Genomic DNA, 27,924 nt, shown 5'->3' with positions numbered 1-27,924 from the left:
ACTATAATATTTTTCAATTATTTGGAATGTCCCTCAATTTTAAAAACATTGATATTTTAAAAACAAAGTTACATCTTTAAGCTGTTCTTTACATCTTTATCTCCTTTAGTGCTGTTTCCACTGCTTAAAACACATGGAACATCTAAAGAATATAATTCTAATGTAAAAAAGGGACTTCACTTCAGAGGCCATCTAATTCAATCCCCTCTATTTTCATCAGAGAAGTGAGGTATTTGGCAGTGTTCTACTGTACTCTAAGAGAAGACTTAGAGGGGGGAAAAAAAAAATCACTAAACCTGTTATTTTTTGGTTTACTTTTTCTTTGCCTTGAAATATTAGCTATCCTTTTTGTGGTAAGAAGGAATTAGAAAATGAGTGGATGGAGTAGGGAATGGCTGAATTATGTTATTTTATTGTTCTATAAGAAATGATAAACACGTTGATTTCAGAAAAATCTGGAAAGACTTATGTGAACTGATGCTGAGTGAAATGGGTAGAAGCAGAACAACATAAGATTATAGAATGATCAACTATGATAGACTAAGCTCTTCTCAGCAGTAAGTGATTCAAGACAATTCCAAAAGACTTGGGATGGTCATGTCATTCTCCATCCAGAGAGAGAACTATGGAGACTCAATATAGATTGATGCATACTATTCTTTCTCGTGGCTTTTCCCTTTTCTGATTTTTTTTTTCACAACACGACTAATATGGAAATGTTTAAAATGACTATACATATATAATCATCAGATTGCCTTCTATCTTGGGGAGAAGAAAGAAAAGGGAGAAAGGAAAATTTGGAACTCAGAATCTTACAAAAATGAGTGCTGAAAACTATTTCTACATGTAATTGAAAAAATAAAATGCGACTGAAAAGTTGAAAAAATATTAACTATCAAACACTCTTAGGACAGAATATAGTGGAACTATAAATCTAAACAGTACTGACCCTCTCTGACGCTTAAGATTACATAAGCTTTTTTGGTTGCCATATCACACTAATGAATAATATTGATCTTTATTTAACAATCTGAGATAATCATGTTCTTATTCTGTACTTGTAAAGGCAATTTTTTTTCATAAATTTTTTCTTTTTATATTTGGTCAAATATTTTCGTTTGACATTTTTGGATCCTATTTTATCATTCAAGAAATATTTGAGCTGTATTTAACAATATTTGATGAATGATGTATGCCTTTATCCACAATTTAAAGTTATATTTCCAAGGCCAAACATAGATCCCTAGGTCCATTGAAGGTTTTCTTCCAAACAGACAGCAAATTAATGACTATTCTTTGGGCCAAGCCATTTAATGAATTCTGAATCTATGTAACATGTACTCTCCAATTGTCCAAAGGATTATCACAAAAGCATTTCACATATAACATTATCTCCTGCTTCTGTACGTCTGCTCAAGAGGCTCAAAGAATAGAATCTCCACCTCTTCCCCATTTCCACTTCAACTTTCCAAGAATCTTCAAGGTGCCTTCAAAGCACAGCTCAAATATTCTTCTTTCTCCCCCAAATTACTTTGTTTGTTTTTTTAATTTTATAATTATAAAATTTTTTAAATGACAGTATATATGCATGAGTAATTTTTTTTTATAACATTATCCCTTGTATTCATTTTTCCAGATTTTCCCCTCCCTCCCTCTACTCCCTCCCCTAGATGATAGGCAATCCCATACATTTTACATGTGTTACAGTATAACCTAGATATAATATATGTGTGTAAATCCAATTTTCTTGTTGCATGTTAACTATTGGATTCCGAAGGTATATAGACAGTAGTGCTAATATTTTACATTCAATTCCCAGTGTTCCTTCTCTGGGTGTAGTTGTTTCTGTCCATCATTGATCAGCTGGAAGTGAGTTGGATCTTCTTTATGTTGAAGATATCCACTTCCATCAGAATACTCTTCATACAGCACCAAATTACTTTGTATCTAATTATTGTATATATTTTATTTCTCTTAAATAGAAGGATAGGAAAATGTTTTGTTTTCAATCTTTGTATCTCAAGCACCTGCTACAGGAGCCTGCACAGGAAGATGCTCTCTTTAGCCCAATTCAGCACAAAAAGAAAATAAACTCTTTTTGTCATTAGCATTTCTCAAAAACTGTACAGTAAGTAGAAAGAAGAGTAGATTTGTAGTCAAAGAACCTGGGTTCAAAGTGCAAGGCATTTCATTTCTCTGAACTTCATTTTTTACAAAGAGAACTAGAGGACTAGATAGTTTCTAAGATCCCTTACAGATTTAATTCATGAATCTAGGTCAACTACTATTACTCTAAGCTCCAAAAATACCTAAAAGAACCATGCCACACTGTTTTTTGTTTTTGGGGGGTTTTTTGCATTTATCCTTCATTATTTGTTCTTGCTTACATTTGCTGAAGATTTTCTTTACACAATACCCTTTATTCCTCCATGCTGGAGTTGTCTTGTGATGTCTGAGATTTTCATTCTCAAGGTTTTGTCATTTCTACTAGACTGATTTCAGCTTGCTGGTGAGAAGTGGGTTCCAAATATCAGTCAGTACTGTCTCCACCTTTTAAAGGAACAAATTCAAAATAAAATTGGAAATCAAATACAATTTGAAAATGATTTCAAAAACAGTTAAAAAAAAAAAAAAAACTACCGGAGTTCAAATCTGGTCTCAGACACTTAACACTTCCTAGCTGTGTGATCTTGGGCAAGTCACTTAACCCCAGCCTCAGGAAAAAACAAAAACAAAACAACAACAACAACAAAAAAAAACAAAACCCTGTATTTTTAAGATTAAATGCACATTTGAACTAGTGGTATTTTAAAATTCTTGTAAAAAGGAAATTCAAAGCGTATTCAACAACTGGAAGATCAGCTTCAGTTAGTGAGGGTCCTATCACTGAGTATTCAGAGGAAAAGAATCATTTACCATGAATGCTGTGGACAGAATTTCTATACACTGGGACTCAATGATCTCTAATATTCCTTGAACTTCTATGATATAAGTTGGGAAACTTGGCCCAAATGACAAGGAGGAAACAAGTATATAATGTCTACTATAGATAAGGCGCCATGCTAAGCATTTTTACAATTATTTAATTCTTGTGAGGAAGATTTATTGTTCCTGTTTTACAATCCAAGAAACTAAAACAAATATATTAAATGATGTGCCAATGATCACACAATTATGAACTCAGGTCTTCCTGACTTCAAGTCTAGCACTCTGTCCACAGAGCCACCAATTTCATAATTAGTATATTGGCAGACTTTTTAGAGTAAACCATAAAGCTACTGTGAATGTTCTATCACCTTAAAATGAGAATTATTTTCAAAAAACGCTAACCATGCTGAGTTTACATGTGGCCATGAAATAAACCAGTTGGCTCATACCAAAATAAAATCTGAGATCTTGACCTCACTGGCATCATAATGTTACCAATCAAGAAAAAAAAATCATAAAGAAGCATACTTAACTTATGGTTTTGTGGCATTTTAAAAATACTTTCTGTTAGAAGAGGTCTAAAGGACTAGCATGACAATCTTTTGTCCTGCCATTTAATTGATAAACATTATATAAAATTTTGCTTGAATTCCTACCATAAAAATACGTACTTCATATTAGACTGTGATTATAATAAAAGGTAGTGGGGTCAAAGAAAGCACCTATTCAAACAAGAGACAGTTATCCCTCAACGTAATCTCTCAATCTAACTCTAAGATATAATGTTAGAAGATAAGCACTGGGAGTGATTAGCTAACTTTTCCACCTTAAAAAAGGAAAAAAATACAGTTTTTTGTGTTTTTTAAAGCTGCATTCATTTCCCAATAAGCAGTTACTCAAAATCAAATTTAAGAATTAAATCAAATTGATAAAAAAAAATAATTTATGCAACATTCCTCACCCCTAATTCATCACTTCCCTACCTGGGAATTAAAGTTCAGATAATTTTTAAAATGTTTTCATTAATGTGAAAAATCTTTTGTTTATATTGGGTTTTTTTTTAACTTTAAATCACTATCACACTTCACAGAAATCTCATGTTTATTTGTATTCTCCTTAATGATCATTTCTTACTGTATAATATTCCCTGCCAATCACACACTGCAATTTGTCTGGCTGTTTTTTGATTCATAGGGACTCCCTCCCCACCACTATCCCATCCCCAGTTTTTTGTTATCACAACAAGTGCTACTATAATTCTGGTGTACCTGGGCTCTTTCTTTTATTAACTTCCTTGAAGTATGTGACTAGTAAAGAAATCCTAGATTAAAAAAAAAAAAAAAGTTACTTTTGTCTCATAATTTTAAACTGTTTTCCAGAATGGTTAATTAGATCAATTCACAGTTTCATCAATACTGCATTAAAGTGTCCCTGTAAAATTGAGCATACATAATCTACTGTTCTATTAATACATTACATTTACTTTTATTCCCCCCCCCCCCCCCCCCGAGGCTGGGGTTAAGTGACTTGCCCAGGGTCACACAGCTAGGAAGTGTTAAGTGTCTGAAACCAGATTTGAATTTGGGTCCTCCTGAATTCAGGGCTGGTTCTCCATCCATTGCGCCACCTACCTGCCCCCCATTACATTTACTTTTACACACACACACACACACACACACACACACACACACACACACACACGTCAGACACAATAAACTATTTTATAAATCATTTATTAATGATACAATTTTGCTTAAAAATTAATGAGACAAAGGCCTCATTTTAAAAATATATAGAAAATTGACTCAAATTTATAAGAATTCAAGCCATTCTTCAACTGAAAAATGGTCAAAGAATATGAATAGAATTTTCAGATGAAGAAATCAAAACCATTTCTAGTCATATGAAAAGGTGCTCTAAAATCACTATTGATCAGAGAAATGCAACTCAGATACCACCACACACTTCTAAGAAATTCCCATCTTCACTAATATTAATAATTTCTTTTTGCACACACCCTGGAAGGTGTTATAATTTGTTTTGTATGAAAGATTTTTAAGTAGCTTAAAAACATTGTTTCCACACCTTAAATATGGACATTTAAAAATTTTGCAGGTAAAATAATTTTTGGCAACAAAAGCTTAGTTTTACATCATGTTAATTTATTGATGGAAATTGTCATTAGCTAAAACTTCAAGGCATAATATGCTTGGCATAAGATTTATCACTAACAATAGTGGATTTAAATCCATATTTCAAATAACTTTTGAAACAAAATTGGTTCAAAACAAATTTTATGGAAAACCTGTTTAGATCTCATGAGATCATCACTGTTACTTTGTAAGGTGACTGATGAGCTACTAATAAAAGAATTGTTAGCATTTTTCTGATGCTAATTTGTACTTGAATTATTATTTTCAATCCATGATTACGCTGCAATAACCTTTTTATTCCACCTTTTTCATTCTATGAAGGCTGATTTATTACTAAACAATATAAACAATCATTACAATATATGGGGAAACTCTGGAATGGCAGCAAAATTTTGAAAGGTTTCTAGAGGTGACTACAACCCTTCCAACATCAACTTTTCTACCTACAATCATTTGTCAATTTTCTGAGTTTTGATATACATTTCTCTTAGTTATTAATGATTTGTAACATCTTTTTATATGGCTATGAAGAAAATTTGCATTTCTAATGAAAACTCTTCATAAATCACTGGGGAATAATTCTCCATCTTCTCCATATCATATTTTCCCCCAATGCAGGGTATGTAAACCATCTTTAAAAAATCTGATTGGCTCAAGAAACTAAAGGCTTTAAGTGTCTTGACATATTTTCCTCGTTGCCCAAGGAAACTATAACACCTAAAATGTGCAGTAGGCTCTTTTCCTGATGTTTGTCAGACCATAATAGGCAACACAAGCAAAGAAACTTCCAGCTATTGAAGAAACACAAGGTGTCCCTCAGTATATATCCTTCTCTTGCAGTAACTAAGCAAATGTCTTTTGTTAACCTGATAAATGGTCTGCAGGCATCATTGTTTCAGTATTGAACCTAAATTACCAGAGATTGAGTCAGATCTAATCTAGAATATCTAGGTTAATAGACTTTTACTTTTATCAAAGCTCTTTGATACAAAAATTTTTTTATTCAATTAACAGCCTTTCCTTTCTAAGATCCCACAGGTTTTAAGTAGGATGGCCAAGACAACCCAAGTCATCTGATTCCAAATCTGGTACTAATGGAACACACAGACTACCGAATGGTCATCTATTACTCATCATGACCACGGGAGAATAATATTTTCTATTTTGTTTCCAATACTGTTCCTGATCATAGCAAGCATTTTCCTAACTTTTTTTAGACTTGGCAGAAAACTAGAAAAACAGCTTTCATGACTTTCAACTCCTTTCCTTAGGTCATAATGAAAAATCTTTTGGTAGTTTTAATTATTTTTCCTAAATGTATTATTTTAGGCTTGCCAATAATGAAACATATAAAAAGACTGTTGTTCATAGTTTACCCTCATTTTACACATACATATTTAGAGGTACCAGAACAGTACAGTCCCTTGTAAAATTAATGTCTTCCAAGAGGCTTATGGAAAAAAAAAAAAAATGTCAAAGAATATTTGCTTTTGACCCACAATATACATATTACCCCAGTCAGAGGAATGTCAGCTTTTAAATTTTTTTTTTAATTTTTAGCCATTTTTATTTAAAGTTTTGAGTTCCAAATTCTATCCCTTTCTCTCCTCTCCCCTTCCCTCCATGAAATAAACAGATATAGGTTATACATGTGCAATTATGTAAAACATTTCTATTAGTCATTTTGTATAAGACTTGGCAATAAAAGAAAAAAATAAATGAAAGAAAATGATAAATAGCATGCTTCATGCTATATGCAGTTGGTATTCAAACCAGTTCCTTCTCTGGAGGCAAAGAATATGCTTTATCATCAGTCCTTTGATATTGTCTTGGATACTGCCGATTATAGCAATTGTTCATCAAATAAAATTGCTGTTAACTATACACAATGTTCTTCTAGTTCTGTTCACTGCACAATGAATCAGTTTATGTAGTAAATCTTTCCAGGTTTATCTGAAACCACATTCCCCAAGTGATGGACATCTCTTTGATTTCCAATTCTTAGTCACCACAAAAAGCTTCTAGAAATATTTTTGTACAACTTGTTTAGATGTCTTTGGGATATAGACCTAGAAGTAACTGGATCAAAGGGTATACTATAATGTTCCAAATTGCTTCCAGGATGAGTTCACAACTCCATCAATAATTCATTAGCCATTTCTAACTTTTACCTTGTTTTTCTTCTAATTCTACTGCCTTTTTTTTTTATTAAATAATTTGTCTTAAAATACTTCATGAAAGTCTATATAAATCATACTAACTTGGCCAAATTTTAATACATATTTGCTCTTCAAAAGAACATTTAGCACAATTTCTCTTTCAGAATTTTATATTTTCAATCTAGACAGACAAAGAGGTATAACATAAGAAGCAGTAGACAAAGTCTGAGGGACCAGTGATGAGATGCAGTTCAGACAATTACTAAATATATGACCATGAGCAGCAATTAAACAGCACAATGGACAGAACGTTGTATTTGATATCAGGGAAAGCTCCTGTTCATGCATTCAAATCTGATCTCAGACACTTCCTAGATGAATGACCCTGAGCAAGTCACTAAATCTGTTTGCTTCAGTTCCTCATCTGTAAAATGGGTTGAAAGAAATGGCAAACCACTCCAGTTTTTTGTCAAGAAAACCCCAAATGGGGTCATGAAGAGTGGGACACAAATTGAAACAACTCAATAATAACATGACCCTAAGCAAGTTATAATCCCTTGACATTCATAGGTTCCTAATCTGTAAAATATAATACATGTGTAATTTCTTCAAGAAATAACTAAATAGATTTGAACATGCTCTTAAGTGAAAAATCATCTGGTGAGAGTCAGAGGCATAAGGGAAGATTATCTGCTAAGAAGGCCTGAGGTAGCTCTTTATTATCTACCTCATAGAAATGACAGATCAGCTGCCTACCTTGAGTACACCAATGTAAAAAGAACACAAATGATACTGACAGAAGGCACCTAGAGACTGTGGCCAAATGGTCTTGCACTTAAGTCTTAGGCAAAAAAAAAAACACTATAAAGATTTAATGACAGGGATGGAGTATAAGGAACAAGAGCTGGTAAGAATCTATTTGACCAATGTCTTAAAAAAAAAAACAACTAATCAAATGGGCTTTAAACTGAAAGAGAAGAAATAGGGAGAGGAAAAATAACTTATCAAGTTAAAAACTAAAGATGTAGAAAAAGTACCAGCCCTGAAGTCAAGAGGACTCCAGTTCGAATCTAAACTCAGATACTTAACACCTCCTAGCTGTGGGACACTGGGCAAGTCACTTACCCCAGTTGTGCCTTAGCAAAAAACAAACAAAACATCAAAAACAAAACTAAGGAGAATTGCTACAATGTAGGAACCAAAAATTCACAAGACTACAAAGTTTAAAAAAAAAAAAAAAAAAAAAAGAGTAAAAACACACACACACTAAAGTACTATAAATTGAGAAGGTAATTCATGTGAGGAAATCTGAGGTGGAAAGGATTCACCCTGGAATCGAGCCTTGAGCCTCTGCTCCTCAGGTGCCACAAGTGCTAGTGTTTCTCTTTACTCTTAAACCACAACTTGAATTTCCTATAGACAATGAAGCAAGGTCTTGCACCCAGTCTCAGCAAAGGATCCCCTGTTATTTCTTTTAGACCAGTTCTAGGATTCCCTTACCATCTTTGGGCAGAGAGTTCCCTGTTATTTCTGTCTCAGCTTCACTGATGGTGGTGTCCCCATGTACTGAACTGCACACTAGCTCCCACCTTGTATCACAAGACTTGCCTGCTCACCTCCTAAAATGTCTGGAAAAAATGTCTCATCTTACCCTTTGCTGACTCTGCCATTCCAGAACTTGATTTGAAGTGTTACTTTAAAATTGTTTGGAGATGAATGCTGGAAGAGCTCAGCAGAATTCCAACTACAGTCTGTTGTTATCACTTAATTTGCCTTAATGATCATTTTGAGAGAAATTAATATTATATGACTAGTTATTAATTTTTGATTTATACTTTTCTTTCTGTTAAAACCCAATTCTTGAAAAGGTCAATCTTTGAAGAATGTGGTTGAGTGATGAGATTTGTTTCTAGCCCCTAGGCATATGCTAGTTAATTTTGGAAAGTACTCCACCCAACGAGGAGACCCAATTTCTGTTTATAGAGTATCAACAGAATCTAGTCTCTGCAAGCCTTTGCCTTGAAGAACCTCTAGTCTTTGATCCCATCCCCTCTATTAGTTTAGGTTAACCTAACTCACTGAGAAAATTAGTCAGAGGAGTCTGTATGAAGGTGGATTCTTCTGCCCAGAAGACTTGAGGCTACTGAGTTTCAAGATCAGGCCACACAGTCAGCAGAAGTGCTAAATATTTTTAGTCTACCTTCTCATTAAATATCCACCAGTCAAGGTTGATTTTTAATTGTCAGCCAAGTTTCCTTTTAGAAAGGATTCAAGTTATTTCAAGGGTCTCCCTAGCCTTCAATGATTACCAAGAGATATCACTGATCATCAACTGCTGACTAGCTTAAATAAACTGATCACTAATTACAGAAATTCTATGTCTTGGGAGTTTCCTTTTGTCACAATTTCAACCTTCAAAATACAGAGGAACCAATAAAAGATAAATTCTATTCTATATTTAATTCTAGATGTCGGGGAAGGACTGGTTGCTTTAATGGAAATAATGGGAATCTGGGGGAGGAAGTGAGTAACCATCTTAGAATATTTGGCAGAGAAGAAGTCAGGCATATTATGGCATACACCCTAAATTTTTGTAGAGCACATTTCAAAGGGTTGAGAAAAAATAAAAGATTCCCATTGGCTAAAATTTTAGAAGGGAAACTCAAGAATAAAAGCCTGAAAACACAAAGAGAAAGAAAATTTTGATAAAGAAAATAAAAGTAACACTGTTTCAAAGTCCGATTCTTTTTGTACAGCAAAATAACTGTTTGGACATGTATGGATATATTATATTTAACTTATATTTTAACGTGTTTAACATGTATTGGTCAACCTGGTCTGAGGGAGGGGGTGGTAGTGAGTAAGGGAGGAGTTGAAACAAAAGGTTTTGCAATTGTCAGTGCTGGAAAATTACCTGTGCATAAAATTTTTGTAAAAAAATAAATTAAAAACAAACAAACAAAAAAAGAAAACAAAAGTGTCTGAAAAGTCCCTAACATGAATGGACAGACAATTCCATAACTAAATTAGATTAAGTCATGTATAGAAGATGAAAGTAAGAGCAGGTAAACGATGAACATAAAGGTATGACACTACTTGTAAGAAGTTGCTAAAACTTGGAATAAGCTAAGGCAGTAAGGAAAGTTAGACAATTTTTTTTAATTAAAAATGCATTTTATTAAAGAACTAGTGTATCTTTCCTACACTTAATGATACTTAATTGACTTTTTTTGGATTACACATGCCTTTGTCCTTTCTTGTTTTTTTTAATTATTATTTTTTATTTAAAAAAAATTTTTAATAATAGTTTTTATTTACCAGATATATGCATGGGTAATTTTACAACACTGACAATTTCCAAATCTTTTGTTCTAAAAAACTTCCTCCCCTCCCCCCCAGCTGGCAGGTTGACAATACATGTTAAATATGTTAAAGTATAAATTAAATACAATATATGTATACATGTCCAAAAAGTTTTTTGCTCTACAAAAAGAATCGGACTTTGAAATAGTGTACAATTAACCTATGAAGGAAATCAAAAATGCAGGAGAACGAAAATAGAAGGATTGGGAATTCTGTATAGTGGTTCAGTCATCTCCCAGAGTTTTTTTGCTGGGTGTAGCTGATTCAGTTCATTATTGCTCTGTTGGAACTGATTTGGTTCCATCTCATTGTTGAAAATGGCCACATCCATCAGAATTGATCATCATATAGTAGTCAAAGTAAGGAACAAAAAGAGCACCTAACTGTCCTGAATGAATTCAAGTAACATGGTCCAGATGAACTATTCCCTCAAGTAAAATACTGTCAATCACATCTGAAAGGTATGGAGAACAGAAGCAGATGAAGGATAAATATCTCATCTACATGCAGATCTAGGGGTGAGAGGGGAAGTTGGGATCAGGTTTTATGAACTGATGCAAAGTCAAATGAGTAGAATCAAGAGAACAATTCCTAAAATAACAAAGAGTTTCTTTTTTTTTTTTAAATAGAAACAAAAATGGATAAAGGAAGAGGTAAGGATCTCCTCCCAAAGACAACAGAATAAAGGGAAAACCAGAAAGAATTACAATCAGAGCAGCTCTGAAAATTACATGCTAAATGAATCCAAAATTTAAAAAAAAAAGAAAAAAGTAAGCTACATATATTTGTAGTGTGATGAAAAATCCTCCCTATCTTAAATGTAATTATGGAAATCTTATTTTTATTGAGAATTTAAATTCAAAATAAAAATAAATGCTTTTTCAAAACAACAACAAAGCAGTTGGGAAAAGCTGTTGGTAATGGAAAAAGAAATCTCCAAGGGTGTTGGCCACAAAAGCTATCAGAAAAGAACAAAATCTGTCAGTCAATAAACATTTATTAAGAGTCATTAATTATCCAAAGTTCTGGGGATACAAAAAGAAAAAAAAGATAGTCCCAGCTGTTAAGGAGCTTACAATCTAATGAGGGAATAGAATAAATATAAAAAAGCTGAAAAGTAAGGAGAGGATACCTGGACAGCCAAAGAAGTTCAAAAGAGTGTAGGCAGGTAGAAAATAAATGGGTAATCTGGGTCAGCTGCCTACTTAAAAAGAGATTTTGTAATTCATCATTTCACCCTTGAATCAGAGAGAACTGAAAAAATTTAGAGTACTAAGGCTAATCAGATCTTACAGGATAAAGAGATTTCTCAATGATGAGATTTCAGGGAGCAAATTGGAAGAATACAAAAGAAACATTGAACAAAATCCTTAAATGAAGGTTCCAGAGTTAATGGAGCAAAAATTTTCCTTCTAGGATGTAAAAAGAACAGAGATAACTTTTTCAGGTTTTTTTTTTTTTTCTTCAATTGTGTCTCACTCTTCAGGAGTTTTCTTGAGAGATTTTCTTCTCCAACTCATTTTATAAATGAGGAAACAGGCCAACAGAATAAAGTGATCTGCCCAGAATCACACACATATAGTCTGAGGATAGATCTGAATTCAGGAAAATGAGCCCTCATGATCGCAGGCCCAGCACTCTATAGACGAATCACCTAGTTTCTGAGTAATGCAATGAACTAAGTAAAGAGCATTATATTTGGTCAACCTTTGCTCAAAAGTACAGAATGATTTCTTGTCTTAGAAAAAGTTCAAAAACCACCTCTCTATGTTCTAAGTTATCAGGGAGAAAAAAGTATTATTTTTCTAATGGAGGTTAAAAAAATGAGCCCTTCCCCTCATTCTCATTCTTTCTATGAGACCCATATATGTTCTGGTTCAAGCTGAAATTTAGAGCCAATATAGCAAACCTGGGGGGCCGCACTCCACACCCCCCAGTCTGTTATGTCAATTTTTAAGCAGGGACAGCAGCTTGGACTTTCGATCTTTTGTCACTTTCCTGAATGTGGTATAGCTTAGAACCGCTTGCCCATGGTTGTCAGAGCAGGGATTCCTTCCCAAGAGCCTGAGTCAGGATCTTCCTTTTTTTATTCTGGAAACCAAACAGTGATCATAAGAGAGCGACTTTTTAGGAGTGAGTGGTTCCGTTGGGAATTCAGGCCTTTCTAATGTTAGATGCACTACAGGAGGTGCCCCCAACAACTACTATGGTATTTCCTAGAAAAGATTACAACTGACAAAAAAATGAGCACAACCCATAGTCTGGCTTCACTCCTGAATTCTGAAGGAGTTCAAACAGTAAAGAGCTAGATGAAGGAAAAATGCCTACTCATCTGCTCTGGGGGGGAAATGTTTAATGTTTTCAGTATCAGCCTCCTGAAATAACATAATCAGAATTTTAAGTTATTCCATTATATTTCTTATCAATGAATACTTATGAGTCTCTTGTGGAAAATAATTACCTGGGGGGGGAGGAGGGGGACAAAGAGGACCAGACTCAATGACCTACAAAGTCCCTTTAAGCTTTAAATATATGACCACAAAGCCATCACTATAGTTCAGGTTCTCAGCAGTTCTGCCTAAAACACTGTACTAATTGCCCAACTGGGCTCCGTAACTTTCACTATCTCCCTCATCTTTCATATTAACACCAAGAGAGTCTTCCTTTCTCCAATCCAAAAAAATCTTCAGTATTTATTTACATCCTCTTTTCTCCATCCCTCCCCAGAGCACCATCCCTGCTTTCAGCCAGGGCTCTACAGCCATCACTGAAGGGATCAACTTGTGGAAAAAGAGTGAATATTCTTCATTACTAAAAACACTAATCTCTGATTAACTGCCATTAACAGCCAGGTAAAATCAGGCAAGAGTCTTGGGAATTTCAGTTCCCCCTAGTTGGGCCTGCTTCTAACCTTATCCTTGATGCCATCATTTTTGGAAGCAACCTAGCAACTGCTTCTCCACCTCCTCAGGAATCACAGCTAGTGACAACTCAGAAAAAAACAAGTTATGGATATGAAGGTCCTTCATACTGTCAAATGGTTTGAAATGAAAAATAATGATTTTGTCAGTGAAAAAATTAAAGAAAATGCATTAGCATTTGCATATACCTGAAGGCTCATAGGGCCTTTCCATCTGCCATGATGCTGAAAGCTCTACTATTAGAATGTGAGCTCCTAGAGGGCAGTGATTCCACTCTTATTTCTGTACCCCCAATGCTTTGTAACATAGTGTGAGCAATTAATATTTTCCCATTCATTCATTTAAATAGGAGTTCTAAAAGGCAAAATTGAGAAAGAACACTGTAGGCACAGGGCACAATGATAAGAGTTGAAATGTCATGAGTCAGAAGCAGCAAGTAACCCATTCTATCTAAAGTAATAGAATATCTGAAGAAGAATGTACAATCAATCAAGAAAGACAAGCTAGAATCATACTGAAAAGGGCTTTAACACCAAAGAAAAGAGTTTGTATTTTAACTTAAAGGAAATGAGAGTAACAGCAGAATTATCTGATGATCAATTATGATAGACCTAGCTCTTAGCAATATAGTGATCCAAGACAATCTCAATAGACTTGGGATAGAAAACGCCATTCACAGCCAAAGAAAAAACTATGGATTTTGAATAAAGACTGAAGCAGCATACTATTTTCAACTTATTTTTGTTGTTTGCTTTTTTTTTCTTGTGGTTTTCTCTTTTGTTCTGATTTTTCTTTCACAACATGACTAAAGTGAAAATGTTTAAAATTATTATATATATAGTATAACCTATATCAGATTGCATCCTGTCTTGGGGAGGGAGAAGGTAAAGGAGGAAATTCAAAATCTTATAAAAACGAATGTTGAAAACTATCATTACATGTAACTTAAAAATACTACTGAAATAAAAAAATGACAAAGATTATTTTCCATAATAACAACAACAATAACAACCAGCTTCTTCTCTTAAAAAAAAAATAATAATAATAATGGCAGTGGGGAGCCACTCACACTTGTCAAGCAAAGCAATGTCATCATTCCCTTCAATTTAAGAGTATCAATTTAGCAGGTGTGTGAAAGATAGATTACAATGGGAAAGATTTGAGGCAAAGCAATCAATTAGGAAGCTAATGCAATAATCTAGGCAAAAAGTGATGAGGATCTAAAGTAATTTGGTACAAAAGAAAAGGGGGGGGGTAGCTAGGTGGTGCAGTGGATAGAGCACCAGCCCTGAATTCAGGAGGACCTGAGTTCAAATCTATACTCAGACACTTAACACTTCCTAGCTGTGTGACCCTGGGAAAGTCACTTAACCCCAGCCTCAGGAAAAAAGAAAAAAATAAAATAATGTGCAATTCTTCTATTCACATTTCCATAATCAGCATGCTGCACAAGAAAAATCAGATCAAAAAAGAAAAAAAAAAGGGGGGGGGTGGATGTTAGAATTGAAGATAAAGTCAGCAAGACAGGACAAGTGATTGGTAAAGTATGAAAGAGAGGCAGTATGGGTCTTAGGGTTCAACTATAGATAATGGGAAGAATGGTGGTACCCTCAAGATAAACAGGAATGTTAGATTAAGTGATAGGATAGGTTTTTGGGGGAGAGGATATTGGGTTTGAGATTCTTATAAATTGAGAGGGGAAATATCTAAAAGGTAGCTAGTTACAATTATATGATATAAGAGCTATTAGGTGGAAATCCTTTGCATAAAATTGATAGCAGAATCTATAAAAGCAGATGAGATCACTAAGAGAGTAGAAGTAGAGAAATGGGAAAGATCAAATCCCTGAGGATCTGAGGACTGGGTGATGAACTTACAGTGGAGACCCAAATGAACCAGTCTTACAGGTAGGAAAAACACAACAGAAGAGTATCACAAAAATTAAAGGAGCAGCAAATGGAGGAAAGGGTGTGAATCAAAGAGTGTCAAAGGATAGAGTGGTTAAGAGCCATAATATATGAGAATAGGTCATTAACTTCAGCAAAAGAATTAAAACAATATTTAAATAATTGGTAACTATGGAGAAAGCAAATGACAGGAACATAAGTCCGACTGAAAGAGATTATAAAGTGAGGTAAGAAAGTAAGAGTATAGGAATTTGGTTGTGAAAAGGAAAGTAGATTATTTCCATTACTAGAACTATAAACTTTACAAGGAGATATCCTTTCTAATAATTTTTTTGTCATCTAATAATTTTTTTTGTCTTCCTCACTTGCCTGACAAAGGAAAAAACAAATCAATAATGAGGAACCTTTTTCTATCAATATGAGATGGCAATTGTTCTGCAACTTAAAATTTTTTTTCAGTTGAGTAGGGAGAAAGAAGGAAGAAATACAATGTTAGTTGATTTGCTCAGGGTCTTAAGGACAGACAGAACTTTAAACTTGTGTTCTTGACATAGGAACCAGCTATCTAGCCATTCCACCAGGTTGTTTCAAATCTGCCTGGCAGAGAGGAACTAAATACAAATTTGTTGAATGAATCCCTTGGATGAGAATGGGAAAACTGACAATATTTTAGCCACGCCCCCCTCCCCATCTTGGTCTTTATAACATGGTTTTATTCAAATAAGATTAATGTGAACATATAGTTGTAAAGTGCTATACAAAGTATAATTTCAAGAACAGGTATATCTATGTTCAAAAAATACTTACAAAATCACTTATAAATAGTTCTGGAATTATCCTCATCACTACTTCCCCTCCTGGAATTAGGTAAGAAGTGGGCTTTATAATTCATCAAATACAATTATGTAAATTTATTTTTGAGTTTAAATAGTCTATAAACTAGATGCTTAAAGCCAGATGTCTACAGTCACAGGTTACTATATAAAAATCCTAGGCAATGGGAGTTTGCTAGGCAAAAATGTCATGCATTATCTTAATTTAATTCCAACAAAGTTTCCAAGCTTTAAGTAAGGATAAGGCACTTTGCTAGGGAGGGACTGGACAAAGGTGGGGGAAAAATAAGTCCCTGCTCCCAATGAGTTTACAGCCTAGTAGGAAGAATAAGATCTCTGATTCTATTAAAGTGCAAGCATTCCTAATCAAAGGCCAATGATTTTTTTTTTTTTAAGAAATATTTCAATCTAATTGGTTTACTTTGAAACTCTTTGTAAAGTCAAACGGGTAGAATATTGGACCTAGCATTAAAAAGACCTAAGTTCAAATCCAGCCTCTAACACTACCTGTGACACTGTTTGCCTCAATTTTCTATTCTGTAAAGTAGAGATTATAATAGTATTTACCTCCCATGGTCTTTGTGAGGATCAAGTAAGTTAATAATTGTAAAGAACTTAGCACAGTGCCCAGAACATAATAAAGCTACATGTTAGCTTTTATTTTATGTGGTTTTGGTTTTTGTTTTTTTACTGAGGCAACTGGAGGTATGGTTCACAGAGGTAGGAAGTGTTATATGTCTGAGGCCAGATTTGAACTTATTAGGTCCTCCTAACTGCAGGTCTGGTGCTCTATCCACTGCACTACCTAGTTGCCCCTCATTTTATGAATTTTAAAACTGTATGTCCATGAGCTGCAACAAATAGGAAAAGGAGTAAGAACCTCTGCATTAGCACAAAGCATATGAAAGGAAAGATATTAAGTGACCGTATCTTTGGGGGAAAGACAGGTTTCAATCACTAATAGATAGTAAAAGGGACATATGAAAGAACTGAAGAAATGGGAAGTTTAAAGGGAGTTTTTTAAACAGCAGAAATGCCCCACAAAGTGCACAGAAACTATATATACTTAACTATCAATAATTATTGTGAGCATTCCACAAGCCTAAGAGAGTACCTAATGGTAGGTAAGCCCCTATAGGCTGTTCCTATGGAATATTAAAAAATTCATGTCACCAACTATAATAAAGCCCTTATTAAGCACTTTTTTTTTTTAGAGGAAGGGCCCACAACAATGATAACATCTCAGATTCTCTAAAGTACTTATTTTAATAAGTATTTATTAAAATCCATCTAACTGATTAAAATACAGAAAGAATTAGCAGGAGGTTGTCTTTTACCCAGAGAATAATTCTGGATAAAAAACATTAGAGCAGGAGTTTGGGAAGTAAACTGGGAACTCTTGCCAACCATGAGGCTAAGTGAGCCTTTATTTCTTTTGAACAGGTTTTCTTTCACCAGGAACATTTAAAGATGTTGACAAATTTTTCAGTAAGAAGAATTAAAAAGCATCTTTCACTAAGGCTAATATGAATGAGCAATTCAGAATAATTACCCTTCAAGAATATTCCTTCTAAGCAAACTCAAAAATTATCCTTATTTTTAAAGAAACTGTAAAGTTAAAAAAAATTTAAGTTTCATCCCATATACCATATGAAAGTAAAAACTTTTTAATTTTATATCCATGTGGATATAATGGATAGAGACCATTTTACATGTACCACTTTAAATAAGACACTTCCACAGTTTTCATTCCTAACTTCCATATGCACATTTATCCCCTTAAATTTTGGAAAGAGTTAGATTCACTCTTGGATGGCTTTTTTTCCCCTTATAACTTATTTAACTGGCAGTTTATCTAACAAAGAAAAAGATAAAAGTCATTTAGGACAATGATATGCACTGTTCTTTTAAAGTATTATGAAATTCTCATATACATTTTTAAAAATTTCCATTCCATTCACAAACCCATGGATCTATGAATTAATGCATGGTTGACAAACTAAAAGATAATAGTTATTCTTCTGATTATTTTTATGATAAACCATACAATACAAGCTGGTTATAAAACAATTCATTATACTATGGAATTGGATATCACACCTAAGGGAAGAATGAGACAATAATTGAGTGGAAAAATGAACTATGTATATAATTTAATGTAATGTGGGATTACTGATGACTTCTGAAATCCACATTTAACAAGCTTCTAAAACCTCCAACTTTTATTTCATACACTTAATATGCTAGGACTTCTCAAAGAAAGAGCCTAAATCTCCCTTTTCCTCAACAAAATACCTTGGGCTAATGTCCTGAAACCATGTAAACCAGGATAAAAACCTTTAACTTAACATCTGCATTGTAGGATGAGTAGTTCATTACTTTTCAGTTTAATTAAAGAACTTATTTAAATACTTTATATATCTAAAGCTGGAGTGTAAGGACAAATCCTTAAATTGTCCTAAATTCAAGAAGCTTGCTTTATATTAAGGAATACATATTAACTGATAAATGAAAGATATTCTGAAGGAGAGATCCACTAACAAGGGTGATTAAGAAAAATTTCCTCATAAAATGACATAAGACTAATTTCCTTAAAGGAAATTAGAATTCTAAAAGATATTTTATCTTAGAAGTCCCAGAAGTCATGGAAGATCCCTAAGCAGGGAAGTAACATGTTCAAACAGATGTTTCTAGAAAATTATTTTGACAACTACACAGGGCATAAGATGGAAATGAAAGTGAAGACTAAAGTGACAGAGAAATTGTAAAAGACAGAATCAATAAGACTAGGCAACTAATTAGATATAGTATATCTGTGTTTTAAGTGCCACTGAATGTAAATTCTTTGAAGAAAGGGACTGTTTTGGTTCTGTTTTAGCATGACAGAATCTAGAATGGCTCTTTGCACTAAATAATGTCTATTGAATTTAACTAAGAAAGACTGAAACTCAATTAAGACTAGATACATAGATATGGGAGTCATGATGAGAAAAGCAAGAAAGAAGGGAGAAAACCAAGAGAAAAGAGTTCCAAGAACAAGAGAATGACAAATTAAAAACTAGTAATAGGTGGCCAAGCACAAAAGGAACAGTTAGACGGGAAGATAATCTAGAAAGTTGGGAGAAGAGTGATTTATTTTTCATCTATACCACTTGCCATTGTGGATGGAGCAATTCTGCATCCTACATACCTAATCTTTTTGTCTATTTCTCCCTTTCCTCTCCCCCCTTTCCCCCCCTATTCTTTATACTTTTTCTACCTCTTTATCTTACTCTCTTGCTTATGCCCAAGAAAGGAATCCATGAGTTATGCTTAGTTTTTCTGGTGTCACTCAAGATCTAACAGCTATTCCTTTGCTAGTTCATCAACACTTATAAACATAATGGTTTCCTGAGCCCAGAAAGAGATATAAAACTTATTATTGATTTTTTTCATCTCTTTCCAAGTGTCTCACCCATAAAATAGGCATAACAGAAGTATTAAAATTGGAAAATACAAAAAGTGCATAGCACACATCAAATGAACCCAATGAAGTTGCTGTGGTGTTTGTCACAAAGAACTGGTTAAAATTAGGAACAGGAAATTCCATCATCATAATAGCTCACATTCATGTGGTACTTTTAAGATTCACATAGCATTGTGCATTCTTTATCTCATTTCATCACATTAAGCATACATATTAAGGTTTCAGGTATAAGAGAAACAAGATGATAAGAAGTTCTAAGTGGAGATAAGAATCCAAGGATGCAATATGAGTAGAAGGGCTAAAATAAGAGTGCAATGAACTAAGGAATGGCAATAGTAAAAATCTTAAGAAGTCACAGACTTACAGGAGAAAAAAGAAACCAAGGCTTCTTTAAGAAAGATGTCATTAATCAAAGAGGCAAACTCAAACTGTCACTATCATCATAAGCCACTGATGGCTAATGGCCATGACACTGTCATATAATTTTGGTACAAATGAATACAAGAATTACATTTGTAAGAACTGGAATAGCATTTCATATTGTTTAACTAAAACCTAATATTTTACCAATAAAATCAGAATAACTTCAGCTTGACAGAAGACAAACCTTAGTGATTTTCAAATGGTCAACATTAAAAAAAAAAATGTAGCCACCATTAAAATTTGGATATTCCTAATTTCTGCAACAGAGTTTAATTAAAGATTAATGAATGATTTTACATCATCCTGATCTTATAACTTTTCTTTTATTAGAATGTTTTCCTATTTTAACTGTTACATATCCCTTGGTCATCCAGGTGCACAACCATGGAGGCTCCATCAAGTATTTAGTCTCCCTCACCCCCCATAGTTACCAAGCCTTGTCAGTTTGGCAGTCTCTCTTGCCTCACCTTTATTCACAATGCTAATTATTCCAGGGTCTTGCTTGGACTACTATATGTCTCTTAATTGGTCCTACCTCCAGTCTATTTTACTCATAGCAGTCAAAAATTATATTCCTGGAGTCAGTCCCCTATTCAAGGAGCTCAAGTGGCCCTACTGCTATAGGATCAAATACAAATTTCTCATTTGCCCTTCACTATCTAGCTCTAGCTTACCTTCCTAGGCTTACTGCACATTAATCCCTTTTAGGAACTCTACATTCCAGGCCTGATGTAGTTGGTATTCTCCATATAAGACATTCCATCTCCCACCTCTGCTTTTGTAAATTATCTGACCCTAGCTTAGTATGTATCCTTGGGCACCCTAGCCACTTAAAATCCCTCATTTCCTTTAAGGTTTAGCTTAAGCATCACCTACTCCAGGGCCCAGTCCCATACTGCTAGTGAGCCTCACCCTAACTTCACTCCCCAATCATCCAAACTAATAACTTTGTGATTATTAAGAATATACACCTGATTTTCTCCTCTCTTTTCTTCTCCCTTCCTCAAAGGAATGTAAACTTCCTAACAGCAAGAGCTTAAACAAACTGATTTATCTTTTTATCTCCAGCATTAAGCACAATGTCTGGCATATACTAGGTCTTAATCAATTTTGCTAAATGAATGAATTTGTATAGTACTTTAAGGTTTTACAAGTACTTTCTTCTTAATAATCTCAAGAATAAGTACAAGTATTGTTACCATTTCATATGTAAGTAAGCCATGGCATGGAGAAATGACTTAACTGTGAGCCACAAAATTAGTGTTCAATTCTATAACAAAATTGCTACAAAAAGATCTTCCATGAAGACAGGTGAGAGGAAGTAAAACACTGGCTCAATAAGCAATTCTGAAAACACGTATTAAGAAAACCATGAGATTTTAATGTACATACATATCTTTATTTACTATGTAACAAGCACATTATATTCTATTAAATAAAGTAAAAAGAAATCAATCTAGGATGTTGTCATTAAAAGTGGCTAATGCACTGAACACCCCAAATATGACATAAGCTGAATAAACATTTGTTGAATAGATGATTTATACATATATCTAAATCAAGCAAAAGAAATGAGAATTAATTCATCTGAACAGATCATGGAATTGAATCAATCGCAATTCTTAAAGGATGGCTAAAAATCCATTTTTTTAATGGCTAGATTTTCTTTTGTTATATTGAGGGTCAGCATGTCATAAATGGAAAGAAAGCTAGCCTCCTCAGGAAGACCTGAATGTTTTGTTTAAGTCCCACTTCTGACACACATGGACTGTGTGACTTTGGACATGGCTGCTTAAGTTCTCTGCTCTAGGCGACTCTTTGGGACTTTAAATTGCATTGACAAAAGGGATAAAAATCTAGTTTAATGACATAAACAATCCATATGAGCTTTAAAGACATAAACTAATGTCAAAGAACCTTGTTTAGAATGAAATTTTAAAATAAGAATAAAAGAAATCATTTTTTATAGCTAAAGTGTCCTTCCAATTTTTTAAAAAAAATTGTAATTTTAAATGACAGATATAGATGATACTTAAATGATTTCCTTTCTTCAAATAGAGGAAGCACTTAGGAAAAGTATTCTTCAGGTTGTCCAATCTAAGGGTAGTCAAGTTCATTCTCATAGAAAAATATTACAAATCAACTATATAATTATTTTAATACAGATGAAGTGGCAGTGACAATTCAGAACATGAGGTAATCCAAAAATATTTTATAGTTGATTTTGGAATACATTTTATACATGAATGCACACATATGCACACAGAGGAAAAGCACACCTAGCATAAGAATACCAGTTTTGTCACTCTATGACCTTGGATAAGTCACTAGATTGTGAGCTGCAGTTTCTTCATCTGCAAAACTGATTATGTCTGAAATTCAGAATTCTATTTTTAAAATGCTTGTAATTACCTACTTTACAATGCTATGAAAATAATTTCGATAACAAAGCATTTAGTAGCAATAAAAACCACAATGCAAAATATAAATTATTCACACAGGACATATATGTGTGTATATATATATATATATTTGCACATTTAAAAACTCTGTTGTATGCATACATGTACACATAAAACAAAATTTATGTATTCTTATAAACGCTGGCAGATTTGCCTTCATATTTTGAATAAGTTGTTGTGCACTTCATAAGCAGGAACTTCCCTGGCAACTGGCTAAGCTTAGCTGAAAGTATAGAAATACATTTTTGCTTCAGATAAACTTCAAAGTAGAAGACATAAGTATGAATATATTATTTTTCAAGTCATTTTAGGCCACTGTTCTATGCGTCAAAACATTCCCCCTAAGAAATCTTAAATTTTAGATACAATAAATGTCCATTAAAAAGCAACTGCCAAAACCTTTTTTGAGAAAAAAATTTGCAAACTAACTTTTTCCTAGAAAAAGTTTTACAATATTCAACTAACTTTTTGTATGTTATTTCTTATATGAATATATGTTCAAGAAGATATAATTCATGATTATTCCTGCTTACTTTAATCTTAGTGAAATTTCCGAAATTAATACAGGCCATTGTGTGCATTTTCTGTTGCCTAGGCAAATGTTTAAATGAATGTTATGTAAAAGCAAGGTTATTAGTAATGAAAGTAGCTTCTGACTTTATGATACCCTACTTTTAGAAGATATTCAATTTGATTTTAAAAATGCTTTCTGGGCCTCGGCTATCTCGTTAATAATATCACATCAATTAACTAGAAAATAATGTTTAAACTTATAGCTTTTAAGTGGTAAAATATGATTATCATTCCAAGCACTTTTAAACTGATTATTATTAGTTAAATCAAAGGAAAGAAATGTACAGACAAAATAATACAGTGCAAATGTTAAATTAGGAAGCAGCTAAGCAACTTAACTGAACCCATGGACGGTTAAGTTATTAGAAATTAGTTCCCATTCGTGACTGTGGTATTTATATAAGGTCAAAAGGCAAAATATACAATTTAAGAATAACGAGTGCTGACCTAGCGCTTCTCTGAAGAGCTTCTCCGTTTGAAAGCGTGTCCAAATGTCAAATCCTCCTCCCGGCACCAAACCCGCCTCCTAAAAGTTTGGGGCATTAACTCAGGTTTTCGGTTTGACTGTCTCTAAGATGCAGTCTCTTAAAATCAGCTTCTTCCCGGGCACTCTAGGGATTCAGCCGCTCCCCCCCCCCCCCAAAGTGACCCTTCAGACTGGGAGCACCAAGTCTCCACTATCGCATCCTTCGCCACTCAGGTCAAACATCTCTTTCTCCTAGTCTGCGTCCCGCAACCGCGAAGGCCCGGCTCTGGACCCCCGCCCTCGGCCCCGCAGTCAGCCCCGCCTTCCCCACCTCTACCACCACCGCCGCCCGGGTCCAAATCCGGACCCGGACTCGGACCTCGGGTGCTGTCTGCCCGGAGTCCCCGGCAACGTGGCCCTTCCCACAGTCCAGGTCCCCAGTTCTGGGGCAGGCGAGTCCACCCCCTCCCCCGCTGCGCCCGGCCGGCCTCGTTCTCACCTCCTACCAGTGCCCGGGTTCCTTCGGTAATCGCATCCAGAAGCCGGCCCGTGAGGACGCCGCGCCAGCCCCAAACCAGTTCTCGGCTCCCGGAGCCGCCCATCCCGGCCCCCTGGGGCCGCGCGAGGAGCGCGGGCGGCACACGCCGGCGCGCGGGGGGAAGAGAACGCAATCGGCGGCAGCAGCCCCTGAGGGACGAGGCCGGCGGCCGTTAGCGACGGCAGCAGCGCTAAAGAAGGAGGCTACGGGGCCGGAGCCAACGGGTGGCGCGCGGCGAACAAGCGCGAGACTCACCGACGGGGGCCCCGGGGGCGCGGGACGGCCTCCTCTAGGGGCACCTGCGCCCCAGCAGGACGGGTCCGGGTGCCGCGGCCAGGCTGCAGGCTAGTCCGGCTGCCGGCCCCGTCCCGACTTCAGTGACCGCCAGGGCGCCTTCCCGCTTCCTCCTGACGGAGCCTGGGGGCCCCGGCTCCACCGGATGCCCCCCTCTTCCCTGGTCACCTCCCCTTCGCCTAAGGCCCCCCACTCCTCCTCAGCCTTTTCCCCTCCCCCCCAACCCCCACCGGAATGGAAAATACCTCCCGGGGTTGAGGGCGGGGGGGAGGGGCGGGGGGCGAAGATGGGAATGGGGGGGAGGATTGCTGTGAGGAGCAGCGCGCCTCGGCCAATGGCAGAGACCGCTTTTGAAGGGCGGGACTATTCCCAACCAATAGAAAGGCACTAAGGTGAGGGCCGGAGAAGAAACGGAGGGAGGGAGGGGCTGGGCAGGCAAGGGAAACGCGGAGGTCCGGCAGATCGGGCGCGCGCAGTGAGAGGCTGCCATTTTGGAGTCGGGGGACGGGCAGATGCTGCCTGGTTCGATCAACGAGGAAGGGGAGGGGCCAATCACGTTGATAGACGGAATCACGTGAGGCTGGGAGGTGTATTCTGGCAAAGTGGAAATGGGAAAGGAAAAAAAAAAAGGATCGTGAATCACGTGGCCTGAGAGAATTGTCACGTGGGAGGGCGGAGTCTATCAGCTGGAGAAGAGGTGGGAGGTCAAGCAGAGGTTAAGGATGGGGGAAGGGTGAACCGTCTGTCCCCACCTAAACTGTGACGTGGAAGGGAAGAGTCTATATGCCTTGCAATGTTCTGGGCATTTTATACTTATATCATTTAAGCCTCACAACGGCCCCGGGGAAACCCCTTTCACAGGTGAGGAAACTGAGCCAGACAAAGGTGACCTGACTAGGGTCATGCAATATTGGCTGTGTGACCGTGGGCAGATCACGTAATCCGTCTAAAAATGGGGTAACAGAATAGCACCAGGGTGGTTGTGTGGATCAAAAGAGGTCACGGAAGTGTTTTAGGGCATCCCTCCTGTATGTCGGTGTAACCAGGAGCAGCAGCAGCGACGGTGTCCCAGGTCCTCCAGCCCGCTGGGTCCGCGGCGAATACCTCGGGATCGGTGCCCTGGCGTCTGACCGACCTGGCTGCCCCCGGGGGGTCCCGGCCCCCCTTTCTGACTGTTGTCTCCCTTCTCCGGACCGGGAGAAGTGACCCAAAGGGAGCGGAGGGTCGCCTCCTCCCTGGCCGCTCGGAGTAACGAGCACGCTTAATACGCTGGGCTGGAAGGATGCGCCGCCTTGGGAGCTCCGCATCACCCGGGCTGCGCCAACCCGGCAGCCCGCTCCCTTCCGAGCAGTCCTGGAATCGCTCCTCGGCCGGGCGTGTCAGCTGACAGGATGCCTGAAGGCAGGGGCAATTACTGAGAGGGGCACGACTGGTTCCCTCCCGGCCCGGGAGCCCGCGATGCGCCGCTACCCTCCCGCTGGGGCCCCGGTGTGGGAAACTGACAGGACTCCTGCAAGGCGAAGCTTTCAGTCCCAGGCCTCTGGTGTTGCAGCCCAACTGACTAGAGGCTGGCGCCAGTTCCTTTCATATTCATTGGAATTAAGTCCAAGTTCTGGTTAAAAAAAAAAAAAAAAAAAGTAGCACATAATTACGAAGCATTATTATGGTTTTTATTACTATTAGGCACCCAGCTGCCCAACCCAGGAAACCACAATAGTAAAACAGTGAGAAGCCAAGCTCCTCTTCCCAGGTGGCGAGAATTGATCCCAGGTGTATTGGCATGTCATCCTAAAGTGAAACCATTGATCAGATGAAACCTAGAGTCCTCTCTTTGGGCAAGACACATTTTCAAATTAATGAAAAAAAGATGTGAAAGGACGTTTTAATAGCCCGGAAACATTTCCCTTACTTCCCATTCCAAATACAATGTACAAATAAATTAAAATGAGAAAAGAGCATAAGAGATAGCAAACAGAAAGATGGACCATGGAGAAAGGTCCTGAACTCCTCATTAAAGGGAAGAATTTCAGCAAATGGTCAATCTGCACTTGTAAGGGACATGTGAGGCACGTGGCTGTTCAGAGACAAAAGTGAAATTGTCCCTAGCCTCAAGGAGATTCCCTTCTAGCCTGGGAGAAATCTTGTATTTAAATAAGAATATTCAAAACAGTATTGGATTGGGAAGGCAGACCGAGAATCAGGTCTTTCATATGGATGGCACTCCTGAGTTGAGGAAAAGGGGATTCTAAGGGGATAGGGGAGAATTAATGCATGGAGCTTGGAATTTAGTATGGCTGAATCAAGAATAGTTGCAAAGAAGTAGTGTATAAGACTTAAAAAGTAGGAATGAACCAGATTAAGAAGAACTTTAAATACCAGACAGGAGTTTCCATTTGATCCTAGAATAAAAAGCCACTAGGATTTAGTAGATGGAAAACTGTGCACATAATTCTTTGCTGACTTTTAGAGCTAGAAGGGAATTCTATCATTTGAGAGATAAGAAAACTGGAGCCAAGAGGTTGTGACTTGATTCAACTAGTTAGCTGACAAAATTTAGGAAATCCAAAAGCTGACACGCTCTTTCATGCCTTTTCAAGAAATATAATCAGGGCAGCTAGGTGGCACAGTGGTTAGAGCACTAGCCCCAAAGTGAGGAGGACCTAAGTTCAAATTTGACTTCAGACACTTTACACTTCCTAGCTGTGAACCTCAGTAAGTCACTTAACCCCAATTACCTCAGCAAAGAGAAAAAGAAATATAATCTTTCCTACCTTTGATTACAGAGGAGATAGGTAGTATTTTTCCTGTTCTGATCAATGATTTCACTAGTGTAGGGAGTATCCAGAGAAAAAACACATTTTACAACAGTTCTGCAACTTTTAGTCTTAATAGAGTTGCCTGGGCACCAAGAGATTAAATGACTTGCTACTAATATGTGAAGAAAATGGGTGGAAAGACTGGAGAGGTTTGAAAAGACCAAGCTGAGAAGATTCGATGTCCAGCAGCCCAACCCAAATCTTTCTGTGTTTACAACCCCTACTCAACTCCAGTCTTTCAGTTTTCTAGAATCAAAGTCAAATCCCTCTGGCATATCCAGCTCTTCAAAACCTGTCTAGTGTCACACATTACTTCTCTTTATTCTACACAGATCAACCATCTTAGTTTATTTGTTCCACACACCTCCCATTCTGGTCTATATCTTTGAACTGCCTGTCTCCTATTATTGGAATGCTTTCCCTCTTGGGATACCTGGTTTCCTTCAAGAATCAGCTCAAACACTCTTCTTTTTGAGAAACTTATCCTGGTTCCCTCAACAGCTAGTGCCTTCTCACCTAAAATAAGCACATAAATGCTTTGTGTGTGGCTTGTATATAACTATATGTGTATGTTGCCATCTTTTTAGAATATAAACTTCTCGAAGGCAAGGATTAGCACATT

The 27,924-nt window shown here is 36.5% G+C and overlaps 1 protein-coding gene across 28 annotated transcripts in view; it reads right to left on the bottom strand.

Annotated features, from left to right (window-relative positions):
• SOCS5 (suppressor of cytokine signaling 5) overlaps nucleotides 1-24,765 on the bottom strand; it is a 74,759-nt gene extending 49,994 nt beyond the window's left edge. For 9 of the 28 annotated variants that reach the window (XM_074286740.1, XM_074286741.1, XM_074286743.1 and 6 more), the window contains exons 1-3: nucleotides 24,154-24,441; nucleotides 23,636-23,714; nucleotides 2,388-2,550 (exon numbers count right to left, since the gene is read on the bottom strand). The gene's annotated coding sequence lies outside the window, so the exon portion shown is untranslated. Of the gene's footprint in view, nucleotides 1-2,387; nucleotides 2,551-4,196; nucleotides 4,250-23,635; nucleotides 23,715-24,153 lie in introns of all 28 variants that reach the window. The other 19 variants (XM_074286744.1, XM_074286758.1, XM_074286753.1 and 16 more) reach the window with 10 other exon arrangements.
• Nucleotides 24,766-27,924: the final 3,159 nt, after the last annotated feature.

This window comes from Sminthopsis crassicaudata, chromosome 2 (genome assembly GCF_048593235.1).
Source record: "Sminthopsis crassicaudata isolate SCR6 chromosome 2, ASM4859323v1, whole genome shotgun sequence".
In the NCBI taxonomy this organism is placed as follows: domain Eukaryota; kingdom Metazoa; phylum Chordata; class Mammalia; order Dasyuromorphia; family Dasyuridae; genus Sminthopsis; species Sminthopsis crassicaudata.
The sequence above is the reverse complement of the archived record's forward strand: the minus strand, read 5'-3'. Positions and strand labels throughout refer to the sequence as shown.